Raw genomic sequence first — 27,991 nt, forward strand, 5'->3', positions numbered from 1 at the left:
GTGCCTGTTTTCTATAGGCACACCAGCACAAAATCATTTTTTTTAAAGATTTTATTTATTTATTTGACAGAGAGAAATCACAAGTAGGCAGAAAGGCAGGCAGAGAGAGAGAGAGAGGGAAGCAGGCTCCCCGTCAAGCAGAGAGCCCGATGCGGGACTTGATCCCAGGACCCTGAGATCATGACCTGAGCCGAAGGCAGAGGCCCAACTCAACTGAGCCACCCAGGCACCCCAGAACAGAATGATTTTTGACAAATACGGTCAATTTCTACTCTGGAATAAATCTAATTTATACTCTTTTAGGGTTTATGGTAGGAAAGAGAACACTGAGATCCCTCTCATTAGGTAGGCAGACAGACAGATGAGAGAAAGAGACAGAGAGTGCTATAAAGGCAAATAAAAATGTTTGTACCAAGAGCTAGTTCATAGAAATGTGAAGTTATTTACCTGTGTGGTGAGCTAGATAAGATTCATTTTGGATGAATGTGAGTTAGCCTTGTTGGAATCTTATACATGAGCTAGTAAACTTTGATTAAATCTAGTTGCCTATAGTGACTAATTTTAATTTGGTTTTCTTTACGGTGCAGTTTGCTTTTTCAAAGTTAGCCAGATCAAAGGTGGGGGTGCAAACTAGCACAGTCCAGTGGCAAAAGTCACCCAACCTTTACTAGCCTATTTACTACAATACCTGCCCCCTGGTTGCACTGGTTCTAATGGCAGCTCTAGAATTCAGTGGCTCTCTACAAGGCTCCTCTGTGCAGCATGTCATACATTTTCCAATGAAGAATCCCTAGCCAAAGTGCAGGAGAATCACCCAGAGTGCTTTTAAAAATGAGCATTCCTTGGCCAAAGTTCAGTCCTATAAATCGGATATGGGCAGATATGGGACCCAGGAAGTTTGCATTTTATCATGGGCTTCAGATAGTTACTGTCCACACCAAACCATGGCTTTTGATATACTTCATATCCTCGGCTTCCTTATTCCTTCTGCTGCTGCCTGAGTTCAGAGTCTCAGCCTGGCTCCTACAGAAGGCTCTTCATTGGTCTTCATATCCTCTTTACTATAATAAATATAAACTGAATAAAATTCTGATCTTATAGTGCCAGATCCTTCATCATATCCTACAGTAGGGTATTTTCTAGAGGATAATTTGCTCTCTTCTCTAAGACATATAAAACCCTTCCCAGCCTTGTCTTCTGCCATACCAACTCAGTGGTCACTTGCACGCTGCCACCACAATGATAGCTCTCCCAGTTCTCTGGACACATTTGGCTGTGTCATAGTCCTGGGCCTCTGCTCCTGTTCTGGCATCTTGCCAGAATGACCTCCCTTCTACCTCCTCCTGGCTCTCTTGAAAATACCTACTTATCTTTAACATAAGAACAGAAGAATTACCTCTTCCATGATGACTTACCCAAATTGGTACCTGTTTTTATGCCCCCTGCCACCTCCCTCTGATCTGTGTTTTCTTTGATGACAGCACCTGTACCACTCCACTGCAGTATTTGGGCTTTTGTTTGTTTGCTTTTGTTTTAAAAGATTTTATTTACTTATTTGAGAGAGAGAGTGTGCAGGCAAGAGAGAGAACAGGAGTGGGGATGGGAGGCAGAGGGAGAGGGGTGAGCAGACTCCCTGCTGAGCCGGGAGCCCAATGGGAGGTTCAATCCCAGGACCCCAGGATCATGACCTGAGCCACCAACGGCAGAGAGGCTTAACTGACTGAGCCACCCAAGCACCCTCCACTGCAGTATTTACTGACATGTCTGCCACTCCCTTGAAGGCCCAAGCTCATGTCTCCTACCCTTGGTATCTGAAGGAACATATTAATGTTTTCCAGAGTAAATGAATGAACCCAAAAACTGTACTCAAGGGAGTTTCAGTGTATTCCCAAGCTGAATTTGCAGCTCAAGAGTTGGCTGTGTCATCTTTTAGTGATGTACATCTTATCAAGTTATAAAGATCACAAGAAAAATGAAACAACTTGGAGTTTGTCATATGTGAGCAGAGTTCCTATATGTGAGCAGGGTCAATCCAGTTTGAGTAATAAGTACTAAAACTGGATGAAGCCCACAAAATGCTCCTTCCCTCCAGGACAGGGAGACAAAAAAAGGAGAATGAGGTAAATTAAACCAATGTCTTTGTTATATAAATCTCAGGGTAAATTTGGGTAAATGAGCAATCTCTGTGGCAAATGTAACTGATCTTTCTGGAGAGTTATTTGATTTAATTGGTTGATTTAATTTCCTAGCAAATGAAATCTGAAAATACTATCCTTGAGAATACTTGCTTGCTACAAATCCCTTCTCTTATCTAAACCTCATTTATTTCAATTAATTTCCCATCATTCCTTCTCTCTGTCTATAGTGTAATTTGGGTATCTCCCAGTTTTCTTTAAAGGTGACGGTTCAAAGATCAAACATAAAAAAGCTGAAGACTTGCCATTCTACCATCTAAGGCAATTTCAAAATCAGTGGTTGCCCTCATGGGTTGTGGGTGGGAATGTAAAACAGAACAGCCACTTTGGAAAACAGTGTGGTAGTTTCTTAACATGTTATATGAAAACTTAGTATATGACTTTAATCAATTTCACGCCTAGGAATTTACCCAAGAGAAATGTATATCCATGTCCACATAAGGACTTATGCATGAATGTTCACAGCAGCATTATTCACAATAGCCAAAAAGTGGAAACCACCCAAAGGCCCATGAACTGGTGAGTGGGCAGACAAAATGGGGTGTATCTGTACAATCAGATACTACTCAACAACACAGAGAAATGGAATATTGGTATATGCTATAACACAGAACCTCAGGAACATGCTAAGTGGAAGAAGACAGACATGAAAGTACTCATATTGTATGATTCCATTTATATGAAACGTATGAGAGGGTAGATTTATAGATATTAGGCAGAATAGCAGTTGCCTGCGTTTGGGGGTGGGGAGGAGCCAACAATGAATACAGACAGGCTTGAGGGAATTTTGGGAAATGTTTTAAGTGAATTTTAAGGGAATTTTGAGTGAAATGTTTTAAGACTGGATTGGAGTGAGAGTTGCCCAATTCTATACATTTACAGATCACCATTGAATTTTAGTTATAATGAGTGAGTGCCATTTCATGTAAATTATACCTCTACAGACCTATAAAAATGGTTGACATTGGCATCCTGTAATCTTCCTACTTTTATTTTAGTGATATTATAGTTTAAAAAATCTTTCCCACATAGTGTTTTTTTAAAAAAGTGTTTAATCACAGAATCTAGATTTTAAGTTGGCTTCTTTCCTCTTCCACAACCCCCCGAGACCCTTCACCTTTATACCAACAGAGATATATTCAGACTATAAAAACTTTCTCTCCTTCAAACTAATTAAGCTCTGGTGACATCAGCTGTATTTGGAGTGCACCTGATTAAGGCCATAATGCTAATTAAATTCCTGAATGATTAGAAATGCAAATTACCAGACTTGGTTCTACAACAGGCATTGCTTGTAGGCTCCAGAACAGTAGAGGAAGTAGTCCACCTCATGTCAGGTAATGGAATGCTTTTGAGTCGAATCTGAGTCTAATGGGAAAATAATATAAACTATGATAATATAAACTATAATAATATAAACTATGGGGCAGTATGTCATTGATAGAGGCTGCATGTTTCTAGGTGGCTCATAACCATGTGAGCTCACTGAGAAGTACTATAGTGGGATAGAAGGACCCCCCCACCACCAAGTTTTGGAGTTATATGGAACAGAGTTCAAATCCTTTCTCTGACACTGCCAGTGGTGTGATCTTTGGCTAATTATCTAACTTCTCTGAGCCTGTGTATCTTCATCTATAATAAGGGATTCAGTTATCTAAGAGGATTTGAGGGCTAATTCAATAAGATCACTTATATCTCTGGGCCTAGCATACAGGAGGCATGTAATAAGTGGAATATATTCATGGAATAGCTTAGATAAACTGACTCTTCATTTATTTGACAAATAACTGAGAGCCAACCATACATTTATTCCTTCCATGCAGCAAATATTTACCACATTCAACTTACTGTATTCCTGGTAATACTTTTAGTGTGCAGGATACATCAGTGAATTTAAAAAGACAAAAATCCATACCATAGCAAAGCCAACTTAGATAATATCTGTACACATAATAAATAACTAGATTTTATGATCGACTACAAAGAGGTATATCCTATGGAAAAAACCAAGGTGGGGGCAATGAGGATCTAGAACGATGGAGGTGGGGGAGAGGATAGGTTGCAATTTAAGGCAGTGAGGGAGGGGGTCACTGAGTAGGTAAAGAATGAGCAGAGCCTTGGAGGAGATGTAGGGAGCCTGCACTGAGCAGCAGATATCTGGGGAAGAGCCTAGGAGGCCCGGTAAACAACGTGTACAAAGGTCCCCAGGAGGAACAAACCAGATACCTTCAAGAAGTACCAAGGGGGCCTGTTACCATGGCAGACACTAGTTGTACAGTGATAAATGGAGCAGTCAGAACCAAGTTCAAGTTCTGCCTCTGCCACTTACCAACTCTGTGATCTTTAGGTAATTGTTTAACATCCCTGAGCTTATAGCTCTCCATTTATAAAATGAGATTGGAATATCTAAAATCTATTTCAAACGATTATCTGTCCCCAAATATTGAAACATTTACTGTAAATCATTTCTGAAGCTAGAATCTGCAGATTTTGCTCTAGCAGAACAGGAACTTCTCTTTGATTTCTGTCTGGTTCTGATCCATTTCATTGCATAGGGCCATCCTCTTGTCCTGAGCCTATTCCAGAACTCCAGCATGGTTGGTGGGGTATTGAGGAGGTGGGACTGGCAGGGATAGAAGTCCTGTTTGGAGACATAAAAAGGGATGAGAGAGATAAGCCTTAATTTATTCACTCAGCCAATAGATACTGAGTTTCTGCTCTGTGATAGGCATGGAGAAGAACCATGTGGAATGTGTTAAGGTGTTAGAAATACCAGCCCGGCTATAGGTTTTATACATATGTAAATATGTGTCTGCGTTTGCATGTATGCATGTAGTTTATCAACTGTGCACCAAAGGTGATTCAGATGTTTCTGGAATGTTCATCAGAGACTTCAGGTGAATAATGTATTGGAGGTCAAGATAACAGAGAAGGGAGATGGTGACTCCTTCAGTGTTGGTCCTCTTGAACTTGTCTCTCGTTGTCTTTAGCTGGCTATGAATGGTGTCACGGAAAGAATTCTGGATTCAGAGTTGGAAGACATTGCTTAGATAGCCATTCCTTTACTTTTTAGCTGTTTTTGTCTTGGGCTTGTCATTTTTTAACTCCCCTGAGCTTTATTTTTTTCATTTACATAATGGAAATAAAACTTATGCATCATGTGCCTCCTAAAATGTCAAAGGTCCAATGAGGAAATGGATTTGAAATCATCTGATAAACTGTAGAATGACAAGGTAAGGCAAGGTATAGGCCTTCACTAAAGAGAGAGGCTGATTGGTTACTAAATGTGGGAAAGAGCAGTTTTGGCATTTCTCCACAGAATAGACATTTGGTGCTAATTTATGCACATTAGTGAATTTTGTGCTGCAGGGGGCCCTACTCCCTGGTGGGTGTGCCATCCGTCACAAAATCAAGAAAACCACGTACCTTAATACTGTGATCCTTCCAGGCAGGGATGAGCCTGAAGGAGACAGGCTCTTGAGGGCCACCTACTTGGCTGACAGTTCTGCTTGAGAACACCCTACGGAAGCCTAGAAAGTTAGATGAATAGAAAAAAACCTTAGCCCCCCACCAATAGTTAAGTTCATTTTTCACCCCAGCTTTCTAGTCCTCCGGGTTCTATATCTTGGGCATGTTGGAATATTGTCACTCCACGGTGAGTGGTGGTGTTGGGCCCTTCTTCCCCGCCATCTGGGGTGGCTGAGAGTGAGAAGGGGAGAGTGGCATACTTTCAGTGGGAGAGAAACACTTTCACGAGTCAAACTTAAGGCACGTTCTTGGAGAAAAGAGAATGATTCAGGAGAAAGGCAGCCAGATGCTCTGTAGAAGCACATGTCTGATCGTAGCATACGTTGAGGGTGGGCAGGAAAAAATCACCAAATCTGAAGAATTACGGAACCCTTATTGTGGATAAGACTCAAGTAAACCATAGATTCCTGTGCACCTCTGGTCCCACCCTCCGGATTGCAAGCCATTCCTCAGGAGGGGCAAGGATTTTGCATTTTGCTCTGTCTCTGACGCTTACCCTGGGGCTTGGTCTCCACAGTGTCTCCAGATATGTTCTTGAATGGAATGGTGACACTGGCCCTTTCCACACACCAAGGTTGGCCAGGGAAGGAGAGGAGTCCTGAGTCTTCTGTGGGTAATTTACCTCAGTGTTCCATAGTTCTTGACATTTGGGGAAGATTTTCATTTAATTAAGAGATGAAAATATTCCTCTTCTTTGGTACCCATTAATTTTGAGTGTGCTTGTTGCATCAACAGTGGGCTAGAAGTGGACCAGAAGGCAGAGCTTTTCAGGGCTCTGTGACAGGCCTGGGGTGCCTAGAGTAATTTACAAGGTGTTTTCTGAGATGTGGATGGTTATAACTTTCTTGTCATGGTAAAATATGAGAAAACCATTTTGATAACTTTTAGACATTTTCAGTTCTATTTGAGCTTCAGTGTATGGCTTCATCTATAATCTTCTTGACTTTGGTAAGGAGTTTTTGAGTCCTGAAAGTCTTTGAATGGTCTCCATCACCAGAGTGTTCAGGGACAGCTACAAACAATCCACTTCCCCCTATTTACCTGTGAATATGTGCTGGTGTCTTAAAAACAAAAACAAAAAAGGGTCCTGGTCTTAGTTCATTTATGTTTTGGTCATGATTTGTCATAAGTTGTGCTCTTTGTTTGGCCTACAGTGTAAAACGTTAGGGATTTCTTTTTTCTGATTTAATTTATTCTTGTATTTTACATTTTTTCTAATAACGTAAGAAGCATATGTGATTTTAATCTTTACATCTTAAAAATCAGGTATCAGGTATTCCTAAATAGAAAATTATTTATTTTACTGGAAGAAGTTTTAGAAAATCCATATTTTTTGTCTTCCATAACATTTTATCACTATAAAAGTAATGAATAAAATTTAATTATTTGTATGCCTAAGTCTCAAACAGAATCTCCCAAATTCTTCCTAACTTACCCCAGTTACACAGTTATAATTTACTGTGTGTGTCATGACGTGAAAAAGGTAGACAACACAAATGTAAATGATCGTTTTAAGCAATTTTTCGCCCACTCCTTTGGACTGGATAGAAGGGGGAAGAAAGCTAATCTTGGAGGAAAGGATTTGGTAGAAGACTCCGAGATGTTATGTTCACGTTTAAAGTTCCATTTGCTACAATAGTGAAATAAAGAGGGTAAGTTAAATTTCAGGATGTTTCACAATGGTGAACGCAGTCTGATGAGATTGCATGTGTTTTTGCGGGTTCCTGTCTTGCCAGCTGGATCTCCCTTGCTTCCTCCAGGAGAGAAGGGGTTGAAAGAGCCAGCAGGAACTGAGAAGGTAAATGTCACTGCTTCTAGACTGCCGTATTTTGAAGTTAAACATGGATTTAACAGATTTCAATGTGGCATAGTCATACAATTCCTACAATTCATTAAGCCACGTTTAAACGAAAAGTAAGTGACAACCCTCCCATTTAAAATTAATTGAGCAAGTGTTTTTATATTGAATTGAAACACTCCATCTATTGAATAATACACCCAGTATGGGAGTAAAAGCACAACATGGATCTGAAACTGACCTTAGATTACTCTTCCAGCTTGTTAGAAGTGTGGGCAAGGGATGCCCCCTTTTCTTCTTGGAGGGCTGGGGAGAGAGGTCAGGGCTGAGAAAGTGCACCTGCAGCTTTGAATGGCCCTCTTGGGACGGGGTGGGGGCGGGGTCAGGGACAAGGCGTGAAGTCTGTGCTCTCAGGGGTCAGGTTGCCATATTGAGTATATAAAAATACAACCCATTCAATGTTGGGGCTATACTTCCAGTAAAAAAAAAAAAGTCTGTTGTTTACCTAAAATTCTAATTTAAGCGGGCATTCTGTCTTTAACTGGCAACTCTGTGTGGGAAGGAGTTGCACGGAGAGGGATCTGGCAAGAATATCAAGAAAAGGGAGTCTACAGAGTGATGGGTAAATATTAGGATAGGGGGTGGAGATAGTATTATTTCTAGGTCATGTACTTAGACCGAGATTTGTACAGAATTTCTACGAAAGCACAGGAGCAAGGTCCTGGTCAGGGAGGCCTTCAGATGATATCAGTACTGATGCTTGAAGAACAGAAATTACTCACGGAAGGAAAATGCTGGGGGTTGAGGAAGGGTTTTCCAGGTGGAACAAAGCATGCGCAAAGGCACAGAGAGATAAAACAACACCAGTATCCACCTCTGGGAAGTCCTTCTTGTCCCACTTGGCGGGGGAGGGGTGGCAGTCGTCCTTCCTTGCTTTGTGCTCTCCTAGCCCTTTATTGGAGACTGAACCCCCTTCTGCTTTCTGTTGTTCAGATGTCTATGATGAGGGTCCCATGGAGTTGGAGGGGGGAGGTTATGGGACAGACCCCAGACCCATCCTAGGCTGTCCTAGTTGGGCCGTGCAGCCAACAGTGAACCTTAGTTGAGCAGACCTCACTTTTTGCAGAAGATTGAGAACGAGCACATGAAATGTTCCAACAATTTTCCAACCAGTGCCGGATTTGGGTGTATGTATATGTACTTAAACAAACATAGAGAATTGATTTATAGGACATCAGAGCTGAAGTTCCTAGGAGTGTTTCCCCACCAGAGAAGTAAAAATATGAAAACAAGCCAATTGGAAATGGAAATCAAATTGGTCATATTCTCTAGGCTTTATCCGCAAGCCTACCCACACTGCCTAAGTGAACGAAATGATTTCTCTCTTGCACCACTCAGCAGGTAACTGCCTTTGAATGTTATTTTTCAGAGAAGAGGTTGTCCTGCATCTTGCGTGTGATGCTTTTATCCCTGTGCTTAGAAGCCCCACCTGCTTAAAGTTCTTCAGCTTAGGGTGCTGAGTACTCAGATAAATAGGACCGTGCTTGGGGGCACAGAGGCTGAGGAGTTCCCGTGTGTGTGTGGAAAGGAAAACTTGCTGGCCGCCCTCTTCCCAAGTGTGGGTGTGATTCAGAGGCGAGCTCACCCAGAGATAAGAACATCAAAAAGGTGGTTTCCCCTAATAGCTTTGAGATGTAAATGAATTTATTTTTATTTAAAAATGCTGTTTTCCAGGGGTACCTGGGTGGCTCTGTCGGTTAAGTATCTGCCTCTTAATTTCAGCTCAGATCATGATCTCAGGGTTGTGGAATCAAGCCCCAAGTTGGACTCCATGCTCAGTGCGGTCCACTTGAAGATTCTCTCTCCCTCTCCCTCTGCTTCCTCCACCAACCTCACCCCCCACCTTTTTCTCTCTTAAATACATTAAAAAAAATTTTTTTTTTTTTTAAATCCCATTTTCCAGAGCTGTTCAAGACAGAACAAGTGGTTTTGTTGTTGCTTTCATTTTGTTGGTGGTGAGGAAGGCTATGTGGGGAATTTTACTTCACCAGCAGCTAAGGGTTCTGAGTGGTGGGAGTCCTTCAAGTCTAGGAGGGTTTATCTTGCCTCTGCACATTCTTTTTCTCTTTCTTCTCTTTGCGCATTTCCTCCAAGTGCTGGCCATCCAAGAATTGGACTCAGACTTCTGAGGACCTACCTTGGCTTTTCCTTATTTGTGAAAGAGCCCGTATCTGGCTCTACGCTCCATCTGGGAGCATAGAGAGCCTTGCAGAGAGTCTGGTCTCCTTTGCCTTTCCTGGCCCTAATGCCTCCCTTCCGGGAGGAGTGAAAACCATGCTTGCTTTCTCGGGGCCCACTGAGGGTTGGTTTCTGCTCTCCTGCGCCACCTGCTGTAACCAGCTCCAAACGCAGCCTTCCTGGTCCCAGCCCCAGGCCCCCAGCAGGAGCCAGAGCCAAAATTTCAGACCAAGCAGATGTTACTGAGACTGCCAGCTTTCTGTCCTGGTCTTATCTGGGCTCCCTCCACTGGCTCTCTAGATCAGAATCCCAAATGTCCCCAGATGACTTGCCTCAAGTCACGCAGACCCTGAGCTCCTTGGCCAGAAGGAGGGAGCCTGCCAGTTTGGGGGTTGGTGACCAGCAGCTCCTGCCAGGTTCCTGAATATGTGGTCAGGAGAGACCAGCCTCTGCCCGGCAGTGAAAATGCAAATGAATTTTTTGCACAATGTCAATATACACATGGCACTTGTCCTTGAATGGGCTCTCCAAAACGTCTCCAACATGTTCCCTGATTGGGCCACTAGTTTTTTCGCAATTTGCTCAGGAATTAGAAACTTTGCTTTGTTTTTTAAGCACCCTGGACTTTTCTGTGTTCTCAAAACTTGGTGATTCTAACCAAGGGACCACAAAAAAAGTAGTGTGCTGCTTTTTACTAGCTAAACTGAGTACCCTTCCCCTTATTTCCTGTTCTAGGTTGAAAAGCTCTTGATATGGGACTTAAGCATTTGTTTATTGACCGTCATTACAGAGTCTGGAACACAGTAGGTTTTCACGACAGCTTTTTGGAAGTCCTTTTCTATTTGTCTATTAAGTGTAAAACCTGTCAGGCCTGAGACTCAGATAGTTCATTCCTGATTTAAGCCTGAAAAAATAAAGCTGGCTTGGTAGAAAGAAATGATGAGGGATAGTAGTGATTTCTACTATTACTCTGATAAGAACAAGGATGTAAGCAGCTGCTGTCTCCTGAGGTTAGAAAAAGTAGCAAGGTTTGTGTGCAGGAGATAGGTTAGATCTGAGATAGAACCCCCTGAGAAGTTACAGTACACTCTTATAAAAATACAAAGGAGAGTTTATTCCAGCAACTAGTCTAGAGATAGATACACACCTGTTTAGTTCAGTAAACTCTTACTGAATTCCTAATTATGCCAGCACCATACTGGAAGCTGGAGTTAGAAAGATTATGATAAAGTCCAGTCCCTGACCAGTGGGGAGAATGAGACAAATAGATAGCTTCAATGTCATTTCTTCAATCCTAGGGAAGACGTGTACCTGGGCTGCTGTGGATGCATGATGAAGGGGCACTAATTCAAGCTATGTAGTCAGGGAAGGCTTCCTGGAAGAGGTAATATTTATACCGAGTTTTACCATCGGGTGAGAGATATCTAGATGAATAAATGCAGTCAGTGCATTCTAGGAAAGGTGGGTAGCTAGATTAATAGATGTAGAAACATCTTTAGATCATAGAAAATCCTTTCAGTTGTTCCGAGTTGAGTCATCTGGGAAATGCTGTTGTCCCATAAGAAATGTCTTATAATCCTGATGGCAAAAGGGGGACTTGGTTTTCTGTTCCATGTTTGACTTGTCACCTTACTGAGACAGCCTTTCATGGATTTAGGAGGTTGGAAAAGGTAAAGGAGGGAATCTTATTTTCCTCTGGCTCCAAGGGTTGTGATTCTTCAAGCAGCCTCTCTGTTCCAGGGCATATTCAGAGCTGATATGTCCATGATTCTTCAGATCCGATGTGTTTGGGGGCTGCCTGCAAAAACATGGGATCCAGGAGGCCACACGGAGGAAGGCTAGGGCTGAGGCCTGTCTGCTGGGTCAGAGAAAAGAAACAAATTGCGACCTAGAAACTCTCTCAGCAGCTACTTTCTGAATCACCAGGCCCCATTGTACAGATCGGAAAACTGAGGCCGACGTCCCCTGGAGCTGCCTCCCAGGTCCTAGGGAGTTAGAGGCAGCTCCTGTTTATTCATTTAGCTTCTTGTTTCTTACTAATGTGCCACAGCAAATATCTCCGGGTGGGAACCTGTGAGAGGCCTTTTTCCCAGAAAGAAGTGCTTTTGAAATGGCAGGCCTGTCAGTACTGGCCTGTTTCCAGTGGATACCCTGCGTATTGGGCCGGCATCGTGGGGTGGGGGTTCCCAGCCTCCTCCAGGGAGGTCATTCAATCCCAGCCATGGCAGCTGGTGTCCTCCATGCCCTGGACCACCATCAGAGAAAGGAATTCGAGGGAACACAAAGAGTGCTGCCCGTGGCTGCAGACCTGAGCCCTCCACGCCCACTTGCCCGAGGCGGGCCCCAGTGGGGCTGGTGCCAGGCGCTGTGCCACTTCCCCGCCCCTTCCTGGACCCCTCGGCTCATCTGCTGGCTTTCAGAACTGCAGCCCTCCTGAATGGGTCTTTGTGTGCGCCCCAGGAGCTGGCTCCGAAGAGCCCTGATCGAAATGCTGGACAGAGATGTCTCCTCTGGATCCAGGCGTAGCTCGGCGCGGTGCCCGTCTTGTGGGAGGCAGGCCTTTCTTATGCCGCCGTGTTGCTCCAGATCGGGACTAACCCTGACAAGGAGGGGAAATGTTCTGCACCCCTGCACAGAGAGGTCATCGGCAGGGCCACGGGGATGCCGGGGGATGCCAGCGCCTTGGTCAGCTCCCCCGAGCTCTTTCCCATTTGCTCTCTTTGCTCCGTCGCCCCCAGAGATGACTCTGGTGATAGGAGTTCCAAGAGCCTCCATTAAGTGAACCCTCTTTATGTGCCAGTCATCGTGCAGAGGGTTTTATCCCATTGAATCAACCCTTCCCTGCAATCCTGTGACATACATCATCTTACTACCCCATTTTACAGATGAGGAAACCAAGCTTGGAGATATGAACCTACACTGGAAATTCTTTTTTTTTTTTTTAAGATTTTATTTATTTATTTGAGAGAGAGAGCATGAGTCAGGGTTGGGGGGAACAGAGAGGGAGGGAGAAGCAGACTCCCTGCTGAGCAGGAAGCTGGACACAGGGCTCCATCCTAGGACTCAGAGAACGTGACCTGAGCCGAAGGTGGAGGCTTAACCATCTGAGTCACCCAGGCGGCCCTGCACTGGAAATTCTGAACACAGATTGGGTGAGCCTCTCCCGAGGAGGATAGCTCACTCCTTCTAGCCCTCAAGGTATTTCCTCCAGATGGGAGTCCCTAAGGCCTCTCCTTGCTTGGCTACCTGAGAAGGCACCCTTCTCCAGGGCACTGGCAGACTCAGGAGACCCCCAGGAAAGCGGATTCTGGTTCTGGCAAAATGCAGACAGTCTCCTGGCCTTCCAGAAGGCGCACTGTGTTTACACTGTCAATCCTTTGTGCTTTTTTTTTTTTTTAAACCAAGAATAACATTATGTTTTATAAGATAAGAGAAGCTGGAAAAACTTGGGGGTACAGTTACATCCAGAAAATTTTGCTGAAGGTCCCTACCCTCCCGCCCAGGAGATAACATGGTGCATGAGGGCTGGAGCATGGGATTCCTTTCAGGAGCTGGTGCTTCCAGCTGGTCTACCAACTGCACTGCTCTGGTCTTGCGTCCTGCCGTGGTGATGGAGATAAGAATTAACTCCAGGTGTTGGGCTCTGTGGCATTCTGGTCAGGTGGAAATGTAGGTACAAGTTTTGGTTTTATTTTTTTCTCTGGAGATAGTTATGATGCTAATGATAACCTCTATATTGACCTACCTCACCTCTCATACATCTGTGGCAGGGCTGACTACCCTGAGAGGTGTGATCTATACCTTTCTTATGGAGCCAAATTCCATGACCCTTTTGAGGGATGGAGATGTTAACCATGGTTTTAAGAACCACTCTGTTACCTAAGCCAAATGACCAAGTGGGAAGGGTTGTGTTATTCCATTTGCATAGAAGCTATGAGCAATCGATAGTAAAACAAACACACAAAAACAGCAGGAGAAGCACAGGTTAGGTCTTAAGAAGAACTTCCCAACTGCACAATGTGTTGAGATAATCAGGCAAGATTATAAAATGGTCTCTATAGTTTGTGGGTTTTGTTTTGTTTTGCTTTGCTTTCTAGGCTAGAATGATTGTAGTCTATACAACTTCCGGGGACTGGGGAAAGTGTCTCATAGGCCTTACGTAAAGAGAGCCCCCTTTGGGTTGATCTTCCCCACATGACAAGAAACTCTAGAACTGGGATCCTCAGAATTGTGTGTGATATGCTGTGTTCCACCCCTCCCTGTGAAGAGTTAGTTAAGTCCGTGGCCAGCCACTAGTGCACCAGCCCCAGAAAGGGCCATGTTGTAAGGATGGACAATGTGACGGATTCACTGTTCCATGCATTGTTCTCCAAGTTGCTTTTTTTGACACTTTATGCATTGCTCTGATATCCACTCTATTTCCTTGAACATGTTCCTCCATTAAGCCATTGCTATCATCATGGATTATTATTAGAGTCTAATGGTGGTGATATATGATAAATACTTATGGTTCAAGTAACTGATCTATAAGGGCAGCAGAGGAATACCCATCACAGTCAAGATAATAGTCTGTAGATGATGAAGTCCCTAAGATGTAGGGTGTTGCACACGCGAGTCCCTTTGTATGTCACCGTTCTTTGGTGTTTTCCTTGGGAGCCCCTTGTTTCTTCTTGACTTTGTTAATCTCATTTCTGAGAGTGGAACTCACTATTTAAACAACAGTTAGAGGTAGCAGATTCAAGAGCCTGAGAGATAACTCGGGGGAGATGTCGTAAAAGACTCCCTGGTTGTGACAAGGAACATATATAGGAAAGAAACCCATGTGGGTAGCACAGGTACAGTCCACCTCAGGTGCATGGGCTCCATGAAGGGGAGGAGTTTTCTGGATCTTGGTCCTTTATTCACAGGGTGACATGGGAGTCACTAGACAACTTAATCTTTATGAACAAAGCTGGCCATTCATTTGCTGGACTTTGGTCAGTAGGCAGTGCAGAGTCACTGTGTTTGGACTCTGACCAGTGGGCAACAGATCTTCACCAAGAGTGTTTGAACAGAAGAGTGACAGGATCAGGGGCATTCATTGGGAAGGCTAAACTCTAAGTCGCACGTAAAATGGATTACGGTGGTTAGATACAATTACTGGGAAACCAGTGGCAAGAGATAGCAAAAGCCCAGCAGAGAAAATATGAGAACTTCACCAAGGACAATTGCAGCAGGAATAAAAGAAAGGGATTAATGCAAGAAGACGTGGAGGAAGAGTGGTCAGAGCTTGGCAACTCAGCAGCCACAAAGGAGGGCTCAGCCAAGGGAAGAATGAACTCTGCCACGGTCACTAGCCGTGTCCCCAGGGAGCCACTGGGCGCTTGTCCAATGGTGGGGGGTGGGGGGAATAATTGGAAATTCTGTGGGGTTTTTTTGCTGAGAAAAAAGGAGGGATCAGCAGTGGCCTGTTAGCAGTGCATACTTACCCCCATAACCTATTATAATGGGTGGAATGGGTCCTTGATAAAGAGTGAATCAAGATCAGAAATAGCGTGTTGGACACAGGTTTGCATTTGCACGATGGGCAAAGCCATTGTGTGGATCCCTTTGCTGCTGCTATGCCCCCCCACCTTAATGGGGATGATATCTAATACTTCACTTGCTTTTTGTTAGTGGGGATCTCTGCACACAGAAGTGGAGAGAATTCCACAAAGAACTGAGAGGAAAACATTTAACAGAAAATGCCATGGCAACATCCCGCACGAGCAACAATATCAGGTGACTTGCAGTGTTTTAAATTCCTCCCCCTTTCACTTTTCTCGTCACCATTTCCCGACTCATAAATCCAGGGCTCTGATGCCAGATTTCCTTGGCTTTAACAGTGAAGTGAGGAATGACTTGCAATTAAGTTCTGTGTTCACTTCTGTTCTGCCACCTGAAGACAGAAGGCCTTGGGAGGTGGAGTGAACGTGGCATCTTACTGGGCTCCACAGTTAGAGATTGTAGCATGGGAACAGTGGGCATGTCCCCAGGGCCTCTCAGATAACCTGGCGGCACATTCTTTTATGCTAACTTCAGGATAAGAAAGAATATTCTTTGGATAGACAAAACCCAGATGACTAAAGCTCTTTCTTTAAAAGAAAATCCTTTAAAGGGGAGGGGAGGTTGCTCTTTCTATGATCCAGATTGATTTCTGGCCAGGGACCTATGAAATCTCCTGAAAACGAACAGCTTGTGAGGGTCTAGCTATCTTTTTCTTTTTCTTTTTTTTAATTTAATTTTATTTTTTCAGTATTCCAAGATTCATTGTTTAGCTGTCTTCTTAATTAAAGACAAGAGATCTGAATACTTCTCATACCCCGTTTGGTTTTCCATCTTGAAAGCTGCCTTTAGCCCAAGATGGTCTTTCTTTCCTTGGTTGAAAAAGCTCAGATCTATACTTCAATAACTGACACAGGAAAACTAAGCATCCCTATAGTTAAGTCAGGCGAAGTTCAGTCTGTGAAAGTTCCTCCAAAGCACAGGATTGTGGTTACTTCCCATTGCCAGTCCCCAGGGGGCCTGGAGCTTCTGGATGAAACAGAGCTGGGCTCCCAGGGAAGCCCACTCCTATGAGGGGAGCCAGCATTAACCCTCTTGCTCATAATGCCAGGCTCTTGAATAAGGGCGCTGAAGTCAGCTCAGGGTCCTCCAACGTATTTACCCATCTGAGAGTGAGCTTTGCCCTGATTCTTTGTCTTCTAAATTAAAAATGGCGGGTTTGATCTCAGAACCCTTTTGTTTGGGTAAGAAGGTTCAGTACTGGATGCCTACTCTAGGTATCTCTGGACATGTGCAAGTCATCTTGGCCTGTAGGAACAGTTCAGATTTTCCTTTCCAAGAGACTCTGTTTCTCCAGTCTGAGAATACCTTAGGACCCAGAGCGTGAACCTACAGTGCTCTTGCCTTCATTAACCATGAATTGATGCCAAGAATTGAGGATGCACTTCTGTAATCATTCCGTTGTTGTTCCTGTTGTTGGAAGGCTGCTTGGCTGATCTTGCAGGCACCTTTCAGAAGCAGTCAGTTCTCAATGATCTGCACATGGATTACATGCTTTGTGAATTATTCATGGATAATTTTAAATTCCAAATGGGCTGTGGCACTGCTTGACATGCTTCCATTAAGAGATTCCTCCATGTCCTCCTTTGAGCTAGAGATACCTAGGGAATGTGATGCGTTCTGATATTAGCATAATACAAAATAAACCAGGACCTAAACTTATTGAAAAGCCATCCTATAAAAATTTGCAAATCAGAAAAAAAAAAAAAAGCTACTTTGGAGCAATCCCCTTGTGGAACTGGATTACTTCTGCCTAAACACATCCCTCCATGATTACATATGGCCTGTCATTTCGATACTGACTCCGTCTTCCTTCCCAAACCAGAACTTACAAAAATGTAATTGTAATGTTATGAGAGGGTATTGACACATATAAATTCTTTTGCCAACTCTAGATCCCATGAGGCTTGCACTAAAAGCTTCCCTAGCCCTTTCTCAAAACAGTCTTCAAGGGAGCTGACTCTGAGCCATCTTGTCCATCTTGGATAGCATGAAACCCAATCAAGCAATGTAAATCCAAAGTGAAAATTGTTCGTGCCTCCTCCCCTCTTTGGTAAAAGCATCCCATGCTTACTCCACCTTAAAAGTGGAACGTGCCCTTTTTGTGTGCAGAGACTGCCCAAAGTGGGCCCCCTGATCTTTCCAGGGAGGGAATGTAAGCAGATCCCTGAAGAAACCACTCAGCTCAGCAATTTTAGGCCTTGTTGTAATTGGCCTGGCCTAAAAGAACTCAGCAAACTGCATGTGTGCCAAGGAAAATGCAAATGCTTCCCTGAAACAGGCGTTTAGGGTGGGTGAGAGAAGGCTCATCTGTGAACCCATGAGAAAAGCAAGACAGACAGAAAATTCAGGAAATCAGAGAGGCTCCTTAGGGACCATTTCTTTGACTTAGCCATGGGTGGTGGCCACACCAACAGAACTGGTCAGACCAGGCAGGGCGAGAGGGGTCGAGTGGGGAAGATCTTGAGTAGGAGGCATTCTTCTTCCATCACGAGTCTCGCTTGTTTCCCTCAAGAGGTAGAGCTAGTCTTCTTGCCCAGTCTGGCTCCCCATGGGTTGCCTCCATGGTCCCTTGCTGGACTCAGCATCCACCACCATCCTCTGGAGCCTGGGAAGTTAATGGGGGTACTGCTTACTCCTGATTCTCTCTGGCTTTTCATGTCTCTTTTCTGTAAAAACTAGAAACCCAGTTTGGTATGTCTGCTATTTTTCTCCACAGCGCCCTGGAATTCTCTCCAGTTTCTTTCATGCTTGGCTGCCCTCTCCTCATTCCTCTTTATTTGTGACCTCCATGAGAGTGGGCCCCTGTCGTCCCAACTGCATTCCTAGTGCTTACCATGGCCGTTGACCCATAGTAGTTACTAGGCAAATGACTGTTAATTGACTAACAGTAATACAGATTACTATGGGATATTTGACAACGTGATTTCTTAGTAGTGTTTTATTTCTATTTCTGTGACGTAGCTGAGCATATGGGAGGTGTTTAGTCAACACTGGACGGATTCAGATTTTTCTGATGAATGAACAGTCTTCCACAGCCAAAAAGGTACTCTTGACTCCTCTCCTCTGAAAAATGAGCTAGTCAGGGTCAGCTGGGTGGCTTAGTTGGTTAAGCATCTGATTCTTGATTTCAGCTCAGGTCCTGTTCTCGGGGTCATGGGATCAAGCCCCCAGTCGGGCTCTACTCTCATTCTCCCGCTCCCTCTGCCCTTCCCCCTGCTTGCTTGCTCTCTCAAATAAATAAATAAAATAAATATTTTTTAATAAAAGGAAAATGAGCTAGTCAGAGAAATGGAGAAACCAAGTCCTGTGATGAGTCCAGCTTCCTTGCTGCCTCATGCACTCACATCTTTTCTGGGCCTAGGTCTCCCTTCCCCTCATCATGCAGCCTTATCCCCACCTCTCACCATCTCTTGAGATCCAACATGGTCTTGGAAGCAGCTCTAAGACCTCCCTGGAAGCTCTCTCTTCACTTCAAATTTCCTTTAAATTTAAATTTTAATTTTAATTTACCTTTAAATTTCCCTTACCAATCTCCTGTTTCTCTTTCCCCCTCCATCCCTAACCTCCATGTCCTTTCCTCAACCATTTCATACCCTCTGTCCCCTCTACTCAAACACAGGTGCATTCTTGAATGCACTGTTTTTCTCATCTGCCACCCTCACCAGCTTTCCACTTGAATTTACAGCCCTGTCCTGGGTCCCCACATGCAGGCTGTTCCAGACACAGGCTGCCTGCCCGGACCTCAGAGCTCATGCTACTTCTTCCTCACCCACAGTTTTTACCTTGTTTAGTTATCTTGCCTCTAGTCTTCCGTCTCCCACCTTGCACTGGAAGGCTTGCACACACATGCAAAAGACAGTATAACACACAACAATTTCACCTGCGCTTTTACCAGTAATGTGTAGAACTAGAGGTGATATTTTAACTAGAGATGATATTTTTAAAATTTACTCTAATTCTGACTTTTAAAAATCCTGATTCACTTAGGTTCTGTATTTGTACTAATGGTACCATTTTTCTTTTTCCGTGTTTCCTTGACTTGTTGGTGCATTCGGAATGTGTACCTTTTGCTTGCTCCACATTAGAATGGCCTGTGATGAAATTAGCTTTGGAGGTGGCTTTCAAACTGAGATCAGGTGGTATTCAGTTGGGGAAGATATGGAATGAATTCAAACAGGAGGGGTGGGGGCGTCCAACAAGAAGACTTCTAAATCTCTTTTTTAAAACCTGAGATTCTCCTTAAACTGAACAGAACGTAGGAGTTTTACCTTTTCCTTTGTGTTGTCCCCTCTACAGAAGGGCATTTGCCGCACCTAGGAGGTGCTTAAATACTGGACTTAGCTGAGACAGTGAAAATAAATAGTGCAGTTCGAGGGAGAAAAGAGGACAAGGCAGCAAGGCTACTCTGGATGGAGGTGATCTTATTAGGTTGTGAGATCCCTCTGTAGGAGTCGAATGCTTTGTATGCAGATCAGATCGCACACAAACGTGTTTCTTTTGTCCAGCTTTTCCTTTCAGGCCTCGGGTTGATCATAGAAACAGAGGGATCCCCACGGGTGGTTGCAGTCCCATAGGTCTGTGTGCATGGCCCCCTCTCCTTGACCAAAAAACTTGCTCTTCTAGCCTTCTCCAGACAGAAAGTAATCTTTCCAGTCTAGGGTTGAGCTAGCAGAATGTTTTCCTTCTAGTGAGTCAGATAGCACTCTCTTAGAAATTTCTCCCCACTGGCTGCAGTCTATTCCCTGATGCTCAACAGAGCAAAATCCCATCCCTTTTCTGAGAGCCCTTTGGACAGTGGAGGACAGCCATTATTTCTGATCGGGAGTTTTACCTTCATCTGCCGGAACACTTTCAATGTTCCCAGTTCCTCATCAAGTGATTTCCGGTCTTTTCTATGCTCTGGTTCCTCTCCTTTCAGTGGACTCCATTTTGTCTAGCACAGGGTTGGAATGGGGTGCTCTGGCCAGCTTTCTCACCCCATCTATCCTCCTGTTTGTTCTCTGGCCCCTGACATGGTGCCCATCACGTGCCCGACCTCGTGGTACATTCTCCTTGAACAGAATCTCCGGGCTTCTACTCCTTCCTTCACACCATTCCTATCCCCCAAAGCCCTCAGTTCTAGATCCATCTGCATGAAAGGGGGTTTTGTTTGTTTGTTTTTGCAGCTTTCCTTGAATTCTCCAAATCCTCATTGCTGTTTTATACTTGACTTGAGTTGATAACGAAGTTTAAGTGTCTCCGGGGCTGGTTGCTTTTTTTCCTATTTAGCCCAGAGCCCAATATAGGTCTGAGAAACAGATCTTGAGTCTGTGATCAGGAACCATATCACGAATCAACTTATCATCCTCCTCTTTTTGGTGGCACATAACTCCTGTTGTCTCGGGTGTTTGTTTTGTCTTTATGCCTTCAGTGTCTGCATTGCTTATGGAAAAAGAGCCCGTGAGGAAGGTTTTTAATACATGGAGTTTTATGGTTTTATTCCAAGCTCAGTCTTCCCACGTGATTCAGTATAGAGCTGCCACCAACATCAAGGAGCGAGTGGAATTTAGTAGGGATCAGTGGGAAGCAGCTTGAGATTGGTTTGCTGAAACTAATATGGGATGCTTTCGGTTGACCCCCTGGCCAGAGTTCCCTTGCCAGGACAGCTAGAAGAGTCGATGAGGCAATGTGATATGGTGAGAAGAGCTCTCGGCTTAAACAGATTTAGGCTTGATCCCTATCTCTGCCACTTATTTCATGGTCTGTTAACCACTGTGACCTCAGTTTCTCCGTCCATAAAATGGAGTTAACCTAACCTCACAACCAAGGTCTTAGAACTGGCATGCTGGTGGAATGATGTCACAGGTCACAACCCACATGGCGAGCTCTGGCCAGGGCACTGCTGTCCTTCTGCAGAGTGTCTTTATTCCATCCCCACTGCCAGCCCCGGTTCTGGGAAAATAAGAAGCCCAGTAACAACCCCAATAGGCCATTGGTTGTTTTGACATTTTACACGATGACGAATTCTCTCCTGCAGGCTGTCTGGGACTTTCTATCTATGTCATATGCAGCACACTGTCCTCATGGCTGGGGAGTCCGTCAGTGCTCCTAATTGTGCCGCTCATAGCCCTGCACTGGGGAAGGGCAGTGAGCATCATTTCCTGTTCTCTCCAGAGACAGAGCATATAGTCTAGACACACTGGGCAGGGGGAAGGCAGGAAAGCTAAGCCCTTAGCTCCACTGACTGTTTTCCTAGTGCCTCGGATACCTTACTTGGCTATGTGAGCCTCTGGTTCTGTTTGCAGAAAAGAGTAATTAATATATTTGATTTCCTACCTGCCTGCCAGGGTAGGAGAGAATGAATGAGACTGTATCTCTCTGGAGAAAGTTACTGTTTGGACATACATTGTTTCCATCAAGGTGGGGAGCGGTAAATTGCCAGGTTCCAAAAGGTGGTGCACCTACACTGGGGAGAGTCCTGGAGGCTGGACCTTCACTTTGCTCAGAGGACGGAGACCACGCCTGTCTCTGCAGAACAGCCCCTTGTGAATGTCTGACTTTATGATGCATTTGTGCGGGTGAGGGAATTGGACATGAGGCAGAGGCAAATGGTTGCCAATCACGGCTTCCCATACAGAGCCTATGTGCAAGCCCATGACTCACGCCACACTCACCTGGGCTCAGAGACCTCCAGGCACGGAGAGCTCTGTCTCCCCCAGAATATTCCCCTGATGAATGACGGAGGGTTTCAGCTCTGTGTCACACAGAGACACAGAGGCGCTTCTTCCTGGTGGAGCCTGACTGCCCCCCCCACCCCCACCCCCAGGCGTGCACTCTGCTCTTGGCCCTCCTCCCTCCAAGGCTCTGGCCCAGCTGTGTCCTGCCTTGCCATGCCCCGCATCTCCCACAAGGGGGAGCCCCCGGAGGGCAGTGGAATTTTGGAAGCTGAAGTTTTCTCCTCCTGTCCTCTGATTTTCGCGCTTGACCCAACTGTGAGATTTCTTTGTTGCAATGTTGGGGTCTGAAATAACACTTCTGGAGGCTGCAGCCGAGCACCACAGCTGATGCCATCTTGTATTGTTTGTTATTAATTACCTAGCATGATCCACAAAGAAGGAAAAGTAACAAAGAGCTTGAAGACTTTCCTGGCTCCCAGGCCCTGGATGGAGGCAGGCGGCCTCAGACAGGCAGAACCAAGGAGGTGCCCGTGACTGCACAGCCCAGGTAGGTGCCCGGGAGAGGACGATGGAGGGGCTCACGGGAGTTGGGGGACGGGGGTGTCGAAAGGCACAGAGTCCCCTGATGGTGGGAGGGTGGGTGGAGTAGACCAGGGAGAGTCAGGAGAGATTAAGGGGGGAAAGGCAGTGCAGAGAGACTGAGGGAGAGCAGAGGGAGGTGCCCCCAAAAGGAGTGCAAAAGAACAAAAATGTTCCTAGGATGTGATGTGGAAGGCTGACTGCGGAGCCGGAGCGGAGAGGGAGGGTGTGTGAACTGACTCAGAGACTTAAACTAGCTTGAAGTTGGCTCCAACTCTGCCGCCCAGAAACTTCAGAGGACAGGAGAGGCCGAGTCTGCGAGTGGGTGCTCAGCTGCCCAAGAAGATTCAGAGCGAGTCGGTATATGCCTGAAAGTCTGTCTAAGTCTGGGCCTTGTATGTCATGTAGCCACACCCACTCCGGACTCTGGACTTTCTAAACTGGAAGGAATTCTGGTCTGATGGCCTTTTCAGGTTCTCTCTGCTCCCAGCTACTGTCTCAGACGGTCCCCTTCTTCCCTCAAGGCTCCCGCAGTCGCTCTGGGTAATGGACCAGGAGTCAGAAGTGCTCACTCTGCTACTTAGCCAGATTAGCTTAAGCAAGGAGACGTCGGAATCCCCTTTTTCTTTGTCTATAAAAGGGAGATAATAATACATTACTGATGAGCCTTATAGGATTTTTCTGAGGATTGAATAAGTAAGATAATGTGAATAAATGCTCCTAATAGATTATAATTGCTAGCTAAATAAAAGATGGCATTAATAATAATTAATCAGTTAATATACCCTTACGCTTCTCAGTGGGGTATTTTTCTACTGAGCTTTGGAGGAACATGCGTGTACTATTTGTGGGAAAATTTAAGTATATGATCTCTAATTGTCACATCCCTTTTTAGAGCAACCTCTTTGGCAGTTAAGTGGGAAACTTTGTGTTCTTTCCCTTTTAGCCACCTTCATACATTCTCTTTCCCTAGTCTCAGCTCCAATTTCCTAGTTCACAAACATGCAGATGATGATTGATGGTGTCTGCTTGGCTATCTGGACGAGGGATTTGTCTGTGTCCTCGACACTGTGCTGGTGGCATACATGTCACAATGTGTCTCAGGCACCTGATCAGACTTGACTTGGAAGAAGCAAATAAGAGGCTGTGTTTATAATCCCATTGCCATATTCCCTGCCTGGAATGTTCTTTCCGGACTACTTGTTACTTACTCATTAAAATATCTCAGATGGGAAAATGGGGTTTATGCTCAGGATCAGGCTCTTTCAGTCAACCCATGAAGGCTGGACTTGGCTTTGGTACCTGTGGACACATTCACCCTTTCTCTGGGTTCCAGAGGCAGCGTGGTGTATGAGGAAGGTAGTGTGGACCGTGGATGAATCCCTTGACCCCCCTGAGCCTTCTCTTTCCATCTCAGATGAAGTTGCTACTACCCTTTCTTACTGCATCCAACTATACCTGTGAGGCACACATGAGATTACACCAGAACACTCCAGAAGTCTGTAACTCTACAGCGTTATATAATTATATATAAGGCATTGTCAGTGTTCTGCTGCATGTCCCTTACTAGTGACCTCCCCATATTTCACAACTGTAATTATTTTAAGAGCTGCCTGTCCCTGATGTTCATATATTCTCCTATTTCTTTTCTTGTCCCCCAACTGACTAATAAATTAAATATCGATAGAGAGTATTAAGTTTAAGTCATACACCTACTCTCCTTCAAAAAGTTTGTATGCTCTCTAAAGCATGTGCCTAGCTGCATCATAGGTCCACAGACTGTATTTTTCTAAAGCCACTATAAACATATATAGATGTTCCTTCTTTCCAGCAGGTACTTATTCCCCTTTTAATACAAAATACATGCAAATGTAGATTTGAGAAAACACATGGGCTGACATTCATGCAGCATACTCACTCAGAGAGCACAGTTAATGGGGAAGAGGAATGAGCACAGCACCATATCAGCATTTCAGCAATTCTGGAGTCCAGCAGTGACCGCAATACACACTTCATGTGGTTAAAAAAAAAATCATGGATCAATTTCTTCTCTGTTCCTAGTAATGAATATCAATACTGCCTCTTCCAGACAGATGCTCAGCAGCTCCAGATATTTTTAAATGAGTTTTTTTCAAATACATTTGCAAAGTCAATTATTTTGAATCTCATCTGAAGCAATTAAAAAAAAAAAAACATCCTGACATTTCAGGTGATATTTTTTCACAAGTAAAATAATTATAAATAATACTAATTATGAACAGATCATTCAGTTACTCTCAGCCTGGTTCAACCTTTAGGTTAATAAACCAATCCATTAAAATTCATCTTGCTCAAAGGACCAATTTGTTAAAAAATGTAGTGACCTTTCACCACAAGTATGATGGATATTTTCTTTAACAATAATCAGAGCTGTCTTTCCCAGAAGAGAGTGTGGCCAAGTGGTAGACGTGGTCAACTAGGGGTCTGGTAATACTTCTAGATTAGGTACAAAGTGATGTTTATGATGACGAAGATGAATGGACAAAATGGAAATTCTGTTTCAAAAACTACCTTAAAGAGAAGTCTGAAAATCTCAGGACGATTGCTCAGAAAAACTGACAATATCATTCTTCACAGCAGGAAGGGTTTTAGATATGCCCCTCTGTCTTCCTCTGGTGTTCATTCTGTCCAAAGATGTAGGGCAGAGATTTGCAAATAGGGCTCATGGGCCAAATCCAGTCTGCTACCTCTTTCTGCGAATAAAGTTTTATCAGAACAAAGCACAGCTCTCCATTCCCATATTGTCAGTGGCTGCTTGCCTACTCCAAAGACAGTCCAGTAGCCACAAAGGGTCCTAAAATATTTATTATTTGGCCCTTTACAGAAAAACTTTGCCAACCCCAGTGGTAGGATGATGAAAGACAAGTTATCTTTGAATTTCACAACACCAACTAATATTTGAACAGCACCTTACAGTTTATCAAGTCTGTTATTTTGTAACAGTATTATTATCCTCCTGTCACTGATGAAGACATTGCAAACTTTCCCATGGCCATACGGCCATTAACTGGTGTAGGTAGACCTTGAGCTTCCAAAGACGGAAGGGTGCTGCCCTAAGGGCCGCCATTGGAGCAGCAGTGGAGGTGGCTCTCAAGCCACAGTCATGGTTGCCTGTCTCTTTCAGCCACCCAGATGTGGTCATTGCCATAGGATAGGAGAGGAAGTGATACTCCTGACATTCCGTTCCCTCTTATCTGACCTTGGCCTGGGTGATTTTACGCTCGTTCTGCGTCTGCGTCCTTCTCATCATCAGAGCAATACTAATAAACAGAAAGGAGGAAAAAAAATGCTTTGCAGTCAAACAAAGCTAAGCTTTATTGCCTCAACTCTCACTTATCCATACTGAAGGAATGTATCCGCCCCAAAATTGGCACCGTGGCATGGATATTCTGTAACAAGAGGAAACAGAGATGTCTTTGTTTTTGGAATATGCTATCTTTTTTTTTTCTTTTAAGTTTGCTTTTTGAAATGGCAAATCCCCTCTTAATTACACACTGCTTTTACTCGGTTTATTATCAAAATTATACTCCCCCCACCCCGCCCTGAGCTCTTTTCATCTACTAGCAAGGTGAGCCATAAGGTGCTAGATACTAGGAACAAGGATACCTGGAAGGAAGACCTTGCCTTTGAGATCCATAGACCTAAAGCACGTTGTTTGCAGAGACCAAAGGTTTTGTTAACCTTAATGCTTTCTTGGAATGGAAGTAAGGGAGACAATAATAGAGATGGCAATAAGACACTCCTATGTCAAACCTTCTCTGTAGGTTCCAACCCAAAGATGAGGATTGAAACAACTGAGCTATTTCACTTTTTCCACCCAACCAACCTTCATCTGGAGTGCCCACTGTGGTAGGTGCTACAAGGAGTGGAAGGAGTATCACGTTGACTAAGCTCCAGATACTCTACTAACTGATTTATTAGAGAAACAAGCATGTACATTTGTGTTTATAATACAAATTAGAAATAAGTAACAGAATGGAAGTACAAACAAAATCTGAGCGTGCTCAAAGGAGAAGTTGTTTCTTCTTATTAGACAGTCACTGAAGATCTTGTGGAAGAAGTTTGCATTTTCTGAGACCTGAGCATGTATGGGTTTTAGGCATTTGGGAATGGAAGTAGGTGGGCGTTCTAGGAGCAAGCAGAGAGAACAAAGTCATAGAGCAAAGCATAGGACTTGTGTGTGATCAGAAAACCATTCACTGTATTTCAAGCATCTTGTTACACAGGAGTGGAGGAAGATAAGGTCAGCAAAATAGGTCAGAGTCAGATTCTAGAGGGCCTTGAAATGTAGGTTAAGAAGTTTGGTCCTTACTATGTGAATGATGAGAATCAGTCCATGTTTTTCTGCAGGAAAATTGCATGATCATACCTGTGATCTGAGAAAAGATGTAGCAGATGTTTGGAAAGGTCTTGGAGGCCAGGTCACCAGTGAGCAGCTAAAGCAGTGGGCCAGGTAGGATGAGAAGTTTACACCTTCATCTTCTGCTCTCCTCAAGAGACAGCTCCTCTATAACCTGATTATAATAAGGTTATAGCCCTGGCTGAGGGCTTTCTGAGGCCACTTATTTAATGGCATGCCAATGGCATTTACTCATAAAGCCAAAAAGCCATTGGGGCCAGAAATAGGGGTTTTGGTTACTTCCCCAGACAGGATGCAGTTGGGGTGATTATACATGTGATTCATTGAGGTCGGGAAACGAGCCCTCCACAAACAAACACCCCTCCCCTCTAAGCCCAGTGACTCACAGCTTCTTCAGCTTGGAAAGCTCTGGACTCCAGGCAAAATTTGAGGTATGATGTTAAATCACAATTCTTCAGTATTCATTGTTATAAGAGAAATATTTTTACTCATTCTTTCAATAGTTCAAGCCAGGAACATTGATTGAACTCTTACTGTTTTAGGCACAGAGAATGTGGAGTTGCAAAACATGGTTCCTGACCTAAAATCTTTCCCAGTTTATCTGGGAAAACAGCATCAAAAAGAGGTAGAGGGATGCCTGGGTGGCTCAGTGGGTTAAGCCTCTACCTTCAGCTCAGGTCATGTTCTTAGGGTCCTGGGATTAAGCCCAACATCAGGCTCTTTGCTCAGCAGGGAGCCTCCTTCCCTCTCTCTCTCTGTCTGCCTCTCTACCTACTTGTGATCTCTCTCTCTCTGGCAAATAAATAAACAAATTTTTTTTTTAAAAAAAAGAAGAGGTAGAGTATCCAACAAATGCTATAATAAAGAAATGCAAACAGTACCAGAGGGTCAGAAGAAGGACCCCTAATTGCTTGGAGAGTGGAAGCATGGCTTTGACAACAGGTCTGAAACTGTTTATCATGTATTCATTCATTCATTCATTCAACAAATAATTATCAGGCACTTCCTGTTT

The 27,991-nt window shown here is 44.2% G+C and overlaps 2 long non-coding RNA genes across 4 annotated transcripts in view; one reads left to right on the forward strand and one right to left on the reverse strand.

Annotated features, from left to right (window-relative positions):
• LOC132026781 (uncharacterized) overlaps positions 1-27,991 on the forward strand; it is a 193,335-nt gene that overhangs the window by 63,001 nt on the left and 102,343 nt on the right. For both annotated transcript variants that reach the window (XR_009406995.1, XR_009406996.1), the window contains exon 2: positions 22,424-22,548. This is a non-coding gene — a long non-coding RNA (uncharacterized LOC132026781). The remainder of the gene's footprint in view (positions 1-22,423; positions 22,549-27,991) is intronic.
• Positions 15,944-27,114, reverse strand: LOC132026790 (uncharacterized). 2 transcript variants are annotated; one of them, XR_009406998.1, is made up of 3 exons: positions 26,989-27,114; positions 24,499-24,590; positions 15,944-16,943 (listed from the first exon to the last, which is right to left on the reverse strand). It is a non-coding gene; the product is annotated as an uncharacterized LOC132026790 (long non-coding RNA). The 2 variants fall into 2 exon arrangements; XR_009406999.1 differs by lacking the exon at positions 26,989-27,114 and adding an exon at positions 25,131-25,219.

Source organism: Mustela nigripes, chromosome 1, assembly GCF_022355385.1.
Source record: "Mustela nigripes isolate SB6536 chromosome 1, MUSNIG.SB6536, whole genome shotgun sequence".
Classification (NCBI taxonomy): Eukaryota; Metazoa; Chordata; class Mammalia; order Carnivora; family Mustelidae; genus Mustela; species Mustela nigripes.